Genomic DNA, 10,123 nt, shown 5'->3' on the forward strand with positions numbered 1-10,123 from the left:
ACAACTTTTACAAACAACTGCAAAATATGATTAGTGAGAAATAAGTTCCAATGTAGCCTTTCAAGTCAATGAAATGCCGAAATAAAGACTCATTTATTTTTCGGTGAAGATATGCTGAGATAACACTCATCTTGGTCAAAAAAAGTTCCCAAAAGGAGTTTATGGAGAGTCATAATTCTAAACACAGTATGATAGAAAAAACAGTTTTTCCTCCTTCATTCGCTTAGGTCGGTTCATCAAGCGTAGACTTTTCCACCGCTACATTTTTCTCCTGTCTCATTTTTCTTATCATGATTGTGAAGGTCTTTCTTTCTATAAAGATTACCAGAAAGATACAATATTAATAAATATGAGTCTAATTAAATAAGGGATTGACACTGCTTTTAATCCAAAATTTTAAAATAATGAATTTATGGATTTTGATTCTTATATGGTGTTCAATTTTTTTATTTTTATTCAATGTAAGATTTAGACTCAGACTTGAATTTCTAACGATGATATATTCCTAATCACTTTCAATTTCTTAAAAAAAAAAAAAGAAGGTATAACCAGGGGTTTCCCCTATAGTGTATTGCTTGCTGTATGGAGACACATTGTGTAAATAGTCCACTTCCTAGACAAATATAAGAACTATAATACACCCTAAGTGTGTACATATAATATAGCTTTTTTATATATTAATATCGATGGAAATTTAAGTCACGGTCAAGTCTTTCGTGGATAGAGTTGAGCCCAATAAAAAATATAAAGATTTAAAAATTTATCATCTTAAGATTTTAGGTTAAAAGTGACATCAATCCTTGTGTTAGAATTGAATAAAATAGTACAATTAAAAAGTACTCGTCATCACAACCAATACTTACTATTTTAATTATTACATAAATTAGAATAATATATTTTGACTCATTTTTTTATTCACGTTAAACTCGTTACTCCAATCATTTTCAGATTATCACATTACACAACTAAAATAAAAAAAAAAAAAGATAATTAAAGAATAATTAAAATAATAAATTAAAAAAAATTAAGTCAAAATATCATTATCCCATAAATTATTATTTCTGAAAGAATGTTTGACGAAATAATATATGTTAAATTATTACTTCGTCAATAATGCATCTTCTTACGCTAAACAACAAAGCTAAAAAAGAAATGAATCAAATATTGACATTACCGTAAGTTACGCGCATATTTTGGCAGACAAATAATATCTCGTGCTTTTTTTTTCTTCTTAATAAGATTACTCTTGTGATCCTCCACTTCAGTGATTTTTTTAATTGTAAAATATTGAGGATATTTTTGACACGAATACTTATCACTACAGATTTAAGGTACATGCCAACAACACATACAAACAATTTACCTACTAATAGGTGTAAAATTAATGACACTTCCGTGCACGTAATTTGTTCTTGCACCATAATTTAATAGTTAATTACGTCATTACACCTTAATCTATGGGTTCTTTGATTAGTTCGTCGTTTATTGCAGTGGGTATCACATAAAGGAGGGTACGTGTAGCTACTGGTAGGTGAAGTGGCACAATACTAGATCCGATTTATATTTGTTGTTTTAGAACTATGTACAAACAAATTAATTAAACTCATTTAATAGATGTAAAATATTGTTCTGTTTAACTATTTACTACCTCATATAATAAGCTGTAATTATTAAATAGGCATAAATTAATACAAACAATCTGTTAATGAAAATCAGAATTATACACATTAACAATTAATAAAAAATTCAGTTCAAATTTAATATCATATGTAACATTATAGCCTTTAGCCGCCGGCTGTAACTGCCATATAATCAAATATTCTAAATCTTTTCACAATACATTTGCATTCTTTAAAAAAATTAAATTCATTTAATTTGTATTTTAAGGGCAATAAATACTTTTTTTCATTTAACACTTTTATTTATAGAGCATGGGAAAGTTTTAATAAACGATGCAGCATTATATTTAGTCATATATGTTGTCATCTTAGTTTTATTAGTATTGTTAAAATTTGTATATCATCCGTTTTCCTATTCTGCAATGCGTTACAGACAAAGCGACGAAATGAATAAGAAATTCAATGGTGACGAAGCATTGTGTGAAAGATTAAAGTCACCCATTCACAATTTATTTCAAACAATTTAATAAATTTTGTAAAATTTACTCAATAAATAAAAACTTAATAATGTTTTTTTTTTGTTTTTAACATATTAAATATATTTATTTAATACCTTTTATAAATTATGAAAAGGATATTGCAAGAGATGCAATATTATTTATTACTCCTGTTGATAGTTCGTAGATGTATTCATTATCAACTAATTAAATGACATTACATCGAAAAAAAAAAACTTATATATGATTGGCAATGAATAGAAGAAGAAGTTCGTAAATGTGATCATAGTTATTTCCAAAAAATAAATGATGATATATAGATCATGAGTATAAGCATGAAACTCAATGTTCATATAAAAATATGGAAAATAGTAATAAAACCAAAAATATTTTAATCAATGTATTACGAAATTTAAGTTTCCAAACTTCATACATATAAATAAAATGTTCGCAAGCTTCTGAAGGTATTATGAAGCTTCGTTGATAAAGATAATTATAATAGCTTTCATTCTTAAATTAATTATAGTAAAAGTCAAACCAATATTACTGTCTTCAGGCTAATAAGTTTTGTTTTTCACTGAGACAACTATACATCTTTTAAATATCAACAAAATGATATAAAAATTAAATTATATTTAAATATTTCAAAAAAGGGAAAAAAATGTTACTATTCCACAAAAAATAAATAATACTAATACTTTATCCAAAAAAAAAACAACAGGAACAACTCTTAAATATCTGCAAATGGAATCCATATATATTTAAAGGGAGGATACGAAAGCATATAAATTCAATCCTCTTTAATATTTTTGTAAACAAAACTTGTAAGAATTTATAAATTATTTTAGTTTCATATTTTAAGCATATCTTTTCCGAAATACTAAAAAATTCTCCTCTAAGTGACTGGTCGTTTGAAAATCGTAGTTTTGGTTTAGAACTCTAACAGTACATAAGGAAAGATTCGAGCACAAAACGACAAACTGTCTTCTGTGCAATGGATAATTTATTAACAGTTCTATTATTTTGTCAATCTAACTACAAAGAAATCATATTAATGAGTTTCATTTTTACTTTACAAAAGACTAAACTGTTAATTAATAAAGGCTTGATGTGAGAATATTATAATAGTATCATGTCATAATTCTGAGTGGAAGAAGAATCCAATCCCATACATGTAGGTAGAGTAGATATTGAACGATAATCTTGAAAGGACGAAAGAATCCCTTGAATTTCTTTGATACAAATTGTGTAATATAAAAAGTAAAATTTTGTTAACAAATTTAAACATCAACAGAGGGCATTTTTATTAAAAATAGTTATGAGTATAATAGGGATTTATTCTCAATGTAAGTTTTTATGTGATCAATTAATTAAAAATATTTGTAATACGTCCTTGATTTTAATTATTATAATAGTCGGTAAAATTACTATGTATGCTAATAGTGTGGTTGAATAATTGTGAATTAAATATATTTTTTGTATCTTAAATTTAAGTAAAAGTTAAAATTAGTCTTTATCTAAAAATTTGATATAATTTAATCTTTTAATTATAGAATTGTGTGAATTTAATCATTTTAACAATGTATGTTAAAGTTGAAAGACTTAATTTTTTTATATTTTTTACTAAGATTGCAATCCAACTGTAATTACTTTAAAAAGACTAAATTTATAAAATTAAAAAATTAAATTGGACTAAAGTTTAATAATAACTAACTTTATTTTTACTAAAAACTAAAAAGAAAATTAAAAACAAATTTAACTCAATTATTTCTGTATCGTAACTTTTTTATATATATCCTATCGGTACATGCAATATTTTAATAATTGTCTTAAAAGTACAACGTTAATGTGTTCAATTCAAAGGAATGTTGCAAAGGACGAAAGGATAGCACTTCACGGGTACCCAATTCATGGATATTTCGTCTTATTCTAAATTTTGTCCTTTTTTTTTTTCTTTTTGCAAGATTATATTTTTTATTAAGATTGCAATCCAACTGTAATTACTTTTTTAGATTTTTTGGTTGAAAATGGAGGGTTGTAATAATTATTTTTGTGTAGCGGCATCATCCAACCACGTGGACTTTTTAAAAGAATGAAGTAAATGATGATCTATTAAAAATTTATAATCCTTGCTTAAGTGGAGGGAAATGGAAAGGAAAAACTAGATTACAATGGATTTCTTCTTCAGTTAAAGCTGTTTTGCTTTATATAATGGAAGACGGTTAAAAAAAATAAAAACGTCATAATCAGGTTCTTTTTATAGCAATTTTATTATAAATTAAAGAAATCACAGATAAAAGTTACTTCACCATATGTCTTCAATTTGGTGAATGCACCGAAATGGAATGTCAATTACTCTATTTCATCGTTTTCACTAAACCATCCCATTACCATGATCTTACGCGCAAATCCTCTTCATCCTTCAATTAATTAACACGTATTTATGGAGTTTACACAAACTTATAATCTAACAATTTAATTTGTATGAACGGTAGTTTCTTCGAAGAAGTGTGAATATTAATTTAATAGAAATGTAAGTAGTTTATACCTTGATTTAGCTCATATGATGATTTTGTTGTTAGATTACTATGTGTAGTATTAGGAATTCAAGTGTGAGTTTAAGTTTTATATTGGCTAGAAATGAGAAGGTAGAACATTGTTCTTAAAGATCCATAAACTCATTGCCTTAAGGTTTTAGACTGAGAGTGGTGTCAATGTCTTATGTGGTTGGTCTCAGCTCATTAGTGTTGTATATTCCAGTGAAACCCTCTCCTTTAAAAACTTAACATGTAGTCTTTGATTAGTCTGGATAAATATTTGTGTGTGATCTTGCATTAAATAAGATAAGACAAGTTTACAGTATATAAATACGTGTAAATCTCATCTTACAATGTAATTTTGTAAGATTGAAGATTATCGAATTACCCATTTATGTTTAGTTTCACGTTCGAAATATATATGTTCAACGTAAGGGAGTGTTGAAAATCTCATATCAACTAAACATAAAATGTAAATTTTATCTTCTAAATCAATTTTATAAGATTATATAGATTAAAATTAATTTCTTAAAACATTCGAGTGTTAAATAATTTAAGATTAAATTCAATACATAATTAATTTGAATTAATAAAAAAACGTCGGGTCAAGTAAGGATGGTATACCTTTCTCTCATCGTCATCATCACACATAGATATCATGGCCTATGTATCACTCAAACGTGCGATTGGTAATTGCAATAATAATGACACATCATATCTTGTATTTCAATGAAAAAATGTTTATTTGTATACTTCAGTCATGAACATTATTAGAAATAAGATACACAGTATATTTTGTTTTATTAAAAACAACGAATATTTAGTGCAGCATAAGTGATTGCATCTAATAATCAATCTCTTGGGAAGCCATAAGTAGTTGGGTTGGTGTATTAATGTTATGCATGATAATAGCATTGGAGGTGTTTAAGCAATGATTAGTGTTGAACAAATGAACAAATATACCAACAACTGTGGGGTCTGGCTATGCATCACCTTTAATTTGTTATAATTTAGGGCATTTTTGTGGCAATTTGTTTTTGTGGGGTGGGGCAAGGCACATACATAGCTATATCATAATGATTCCAAGAAAATGGAGAGTGCGAGTCCCTGAAGTGGCGGTGCAAAAAGTTGAATTTGTAGTTAACCGGAGAGGGAGACACGTGTGGGGTCCATGTATCGTGCTATTGCCACGCTTTTGTTTGTAGTTTGCGCACTCTCAACGAGATCAATCTTTTTGGGATCTAAGGGTCAAAAGTTGGGACCCGATCTTTCCTTTCACTTTGCCGTTTAATTCTACGTTATCCTTACTCTAGTATTATCCAATATTATAATCTTCATTTAAGTGCTCATACTATACGAAAACTACTTTGCGAACATATACACAACACAACAAATATATAATATTTTAATATATCTTAATTACATATTGATAAGTGCTTCGGGGGATTAAGAATATAATTGAGCAACTACTAACAAATTGGAATGCATATATGGAATATACTGATCTAATGGTAGAAAATCCATATGTTCATCACCAAATCAAGTCCTAATTATTGTCATTCATATTTATTCAAAATATTATTTTTCCTAATCAGTCTAATTTTATAGACATCATGAATTTTAATTTAAGTTTCTAATCATAGATCGATGCAGTGACATAATTATTTTATAAATCACGAATAAAATTTACAAATAATAATCCAGACAAAATAAATTGTAGTATTTTTTTTTTAATTTTCAATCAATATATATGGTCATTGTTTTAATCATAAGTTTAATGATAGAATCGTTGTCAATCACCATACATTTAAAGTATTGTCTGTCGTCTCAAAAGATGAAAGGAGGAAAAAATATTCCAATTGTTGTAGACTTTGATTTTTAAACAATGTGAAACTATTAGACTTGATAAAAACATGAATTCCCTAATCTGAAGAGAATGGTAATTCATTCCCAATGAAGGGCTTAAAGATATTTATTCAAAATATTATTTTTTTTAATCCGTTTAATTTCATGTATATGAGTTGAAGGGCTTAAAGATATTTATTCAAAATATTATTTTTTTTAATCCGTTTAATTTCATGTATATGAGTTTGAATTTAAATTTCCATGTTTATGTAGAGACATAATTTTTCTTATAAATCACAAATAAATTTTACAAAAAATAATTCAGATAAAACAAATTGTTAGTCAATTTTTGTTTTAAATATTCAATCAATAAATATGGTTATTGTTTCAATTTTCACATATAAGGTATTAAGACTTCAACTTCTAAGCGACTTCTAAAAAGTATTATAGTTCGATAAAAGTATTATAGTTCAATAAAGGTTCTGATCAATAATTTTAAATTGTTTTGTTTTTATAAATCATACCAAATTTATAATAAAAAATAAATAATTTGTGAAATTTAAATAAATTATATCTATTATAAAAAAGAATCTACAAAATTGGATTGAGATAAAATATTAAATCAGTTATACGGTTCCCCTTATATAAAAGTCAAATTAGCTGAGTACAAAAAAATTTCTCAAAAAAAATATGAAAAACTTATTTATCATTTGGTAAAATTATATATAACTTACTTATAGTTTCATAATTACTTAAAATAGAAAATTGAAAAAAAAACAATTAAATCAAGTTATTTAATAATCTAGTTAAAGAATTGGTGTTAATTATAGTTGTAAAACATATGTTAAAATTAATAAAAGAATGTGAGTTAGTCATTAGAACCACTTAAAAAAAAAGATAAGTCTAACTCGTTAAAGAAAACATGAGAAACTTATTTTTCATTAAATAGATGATAAAAGTATAACTTATTTATAATTTCATAATAATTAAAACAGAAAATTGAATAAAAATTAATTAAATCAAGTCGAGTAATTTAATAAGTCTAACTCTCAAAAATTATTTAGTCTCAAAAGTTATTTAGAGAACAATTTAATAACTTCTGGAATATGTAAGGAAATATAAAGTATAACATCATTACGATGTGGTGTGACTCTTAATTAGTTACAATAATATAATTTATTTTATTCACTGTGATATGTCAAGTTACCTACTAGTCTTTCTAACATACACACGTCATCACATTATTTCTAAAAAAAATTATGGTAACTAAATTGGTACCTTATTGATTGATTGCAAACATTCTAAAATGTCATCATAATATTAAAGATTCTACAGTTCATCTTAAAAAACATAATGTAAACTTACGGCATTTAAATAATTAATAATGACCAAAATTTAGAAAATACTGACTCATTAATATAATAACATTTATATTTTTGAGCAATTAATGTTATATGTGGATTAATATTCGCTCTTTCTTCTAATAACTCATGAATATTTATACTTTTTCGTGAAGGATATCAATAAGTAGGGTAGGAATAGTCTCTTTTCTAGCATAAACATTCATCTAAATTAATATTTATTTGGAAAAGAAAAATTATTCGATCAATAATTTTGTCATTTTATTTTTAGAAAAAAATCACGTAAAGTCATCTGACTTTATAGTTTATACATTTTGTTATATATATAATATGAATAAAATAAAACAACAAGTTTCTCTAGTATAAGATATCTCTTACATTTATCATATATCTTATATCTCTCATATATTTTATCATCCCTATAAATTCTCAACACTCATAATATTCTATATTGTAATTATATGATCTCTAATACTCCATATTAAATGTGACTTTATAAATTTCATAAGAATGTTTTCCAATTAAGTCTGCATCAAACTCTCAAGATCAAAATGTGGACTTAAGCGAATGTTCACTATACCTTAACCATGAGATAAATATTGGTTCTTCATTTGTTTTTATAGTTGTACGAGTATTCATTATGCATGTATTCACATATTCTTTTAATATTCACGGATACCCGTGAGTATTTACAAACAAAATAATTAACATATTTTGACCATAAATTCAAATCAAATACAATACATAACATTCATAAATTTTAAACAAAATTCAAATAATCTATTTAAATAATGTTCAATAACAATACATAAAGAAAAAAATATATAAAACCAATTAATAAAAACTAATCTATTCAAAATTAATATATTAATATTTTAATTACATTTTTCTAATTTATTTTTACAGTATAACATGTAATTTAGACATGTTATATCCATGAGTTTTTACTTTATTTACTTCAAAATCAATATATCACTGATTGTTCATTATCTTGCCTAATTAAACTTAGACATGATTCAGTAGTATCTTTGGAAAAAACTCAAACTTTAATTTGATATATTATATGCGTCCAGCTGTTATATACTGAACGATATTGACGACTGGAATGTCCAAATATTCAACCTTTGAGGTTATTCAATTTTTTAAGGGAAAACTACAACGTAAGTTTCTTCTTAGAAACTTCTTTATGCTTGGATCGAAAACAATAATGTACAGACCTATTTTATATTCTTGTCTTGAAATAAAACTTTATCCCCTGTTAAATAAAGGGAATTATACCCTCTCCAACCAGAAGGAAAAACCTCTTGAGAGAACCTGTTGCAAACAAAGAAGAAATGAAACAATATATTCTAAATTATATTAATTTCTAATATTTCTTTTGAAGTAAAAAATATGCTAAAAATGTGTGGATTACTAATACTAACGAAAACAATACATTTGTGGTGGTTGTGAAACTGAGACTCTGAGGTAATCTACATATTTTTCCATGCTAACTGTTCTGCCAACAAGTACTATTACCAATTAGCTATGACCATTTAAAAGTGATATATGTCTTATTTTTCATCTCTTAAAGTACCATTTTATTTTATTTTTTCTCGTACCTCCAAAATTCCTATCACTCCAAGATTTTAAGTTTCTCATGTATTCAAATAATTTTTTTTTAATGTTTCTTATTTATTATTGGACCCTCTATTTGTAATCCCTTTTAAATATATAAACATTCATTATATTATCCCATCAACATTTTTCTTATTGGATTTGTATTATACCTATGGGTTCAATCGACATTTTTTCTATCTCAGGATAAACTTATCAAATGAAATAACATTTTTTCCATCTCTATATCTATATCTGTATTGCTCCTATCGATCCGATCAACATTTTTTCAATTTCTAAATCAGTATTGGACTTATCAAGCTAATTATCAATCAAGCTGACATTTTATCAATCATACCCTTCGACATTAGGTTTATTGAACTAATCAACATTAAATCTAACACTACACAAATTCTTTAATCTTATAATCTTAAAGTGTAAGACTAAAAATTCTTTAAACCAAATCTAATTATTAACAAACCCTTTAATCTTATAATTTCAAAGTGTAAAACTAAAAATTCTTTAAACCAAATCTAATTATTGACGCGATCAACATTAGATTTATTGACCCAATCAAACCTATCACCACTCTAAACAAAACAATTTATTTTTGGTTATTTCGTTGAGTTGCCTTATCCAGATATGTTGAAACCCTAGTTAAAGGATTA

Source organism: Vigna unguiculata, chromosome 1 (assembly GCF_037176805.1).
Source record: "Vigna unguiculata cultivar grain cowpea cultivar isolate G323 ecotype 2 chromosome 1, ASM3717680v1, whole genome shotgun sequence".
In the NCBI taxonomy this organism is placed as follows: domain Eukaryota; kingdom Viridiplantae; phylum Streptophyta; class Magnoliopsida; order Fabales; family Fabaceae; genus Vigna; species Vigna unguiculata.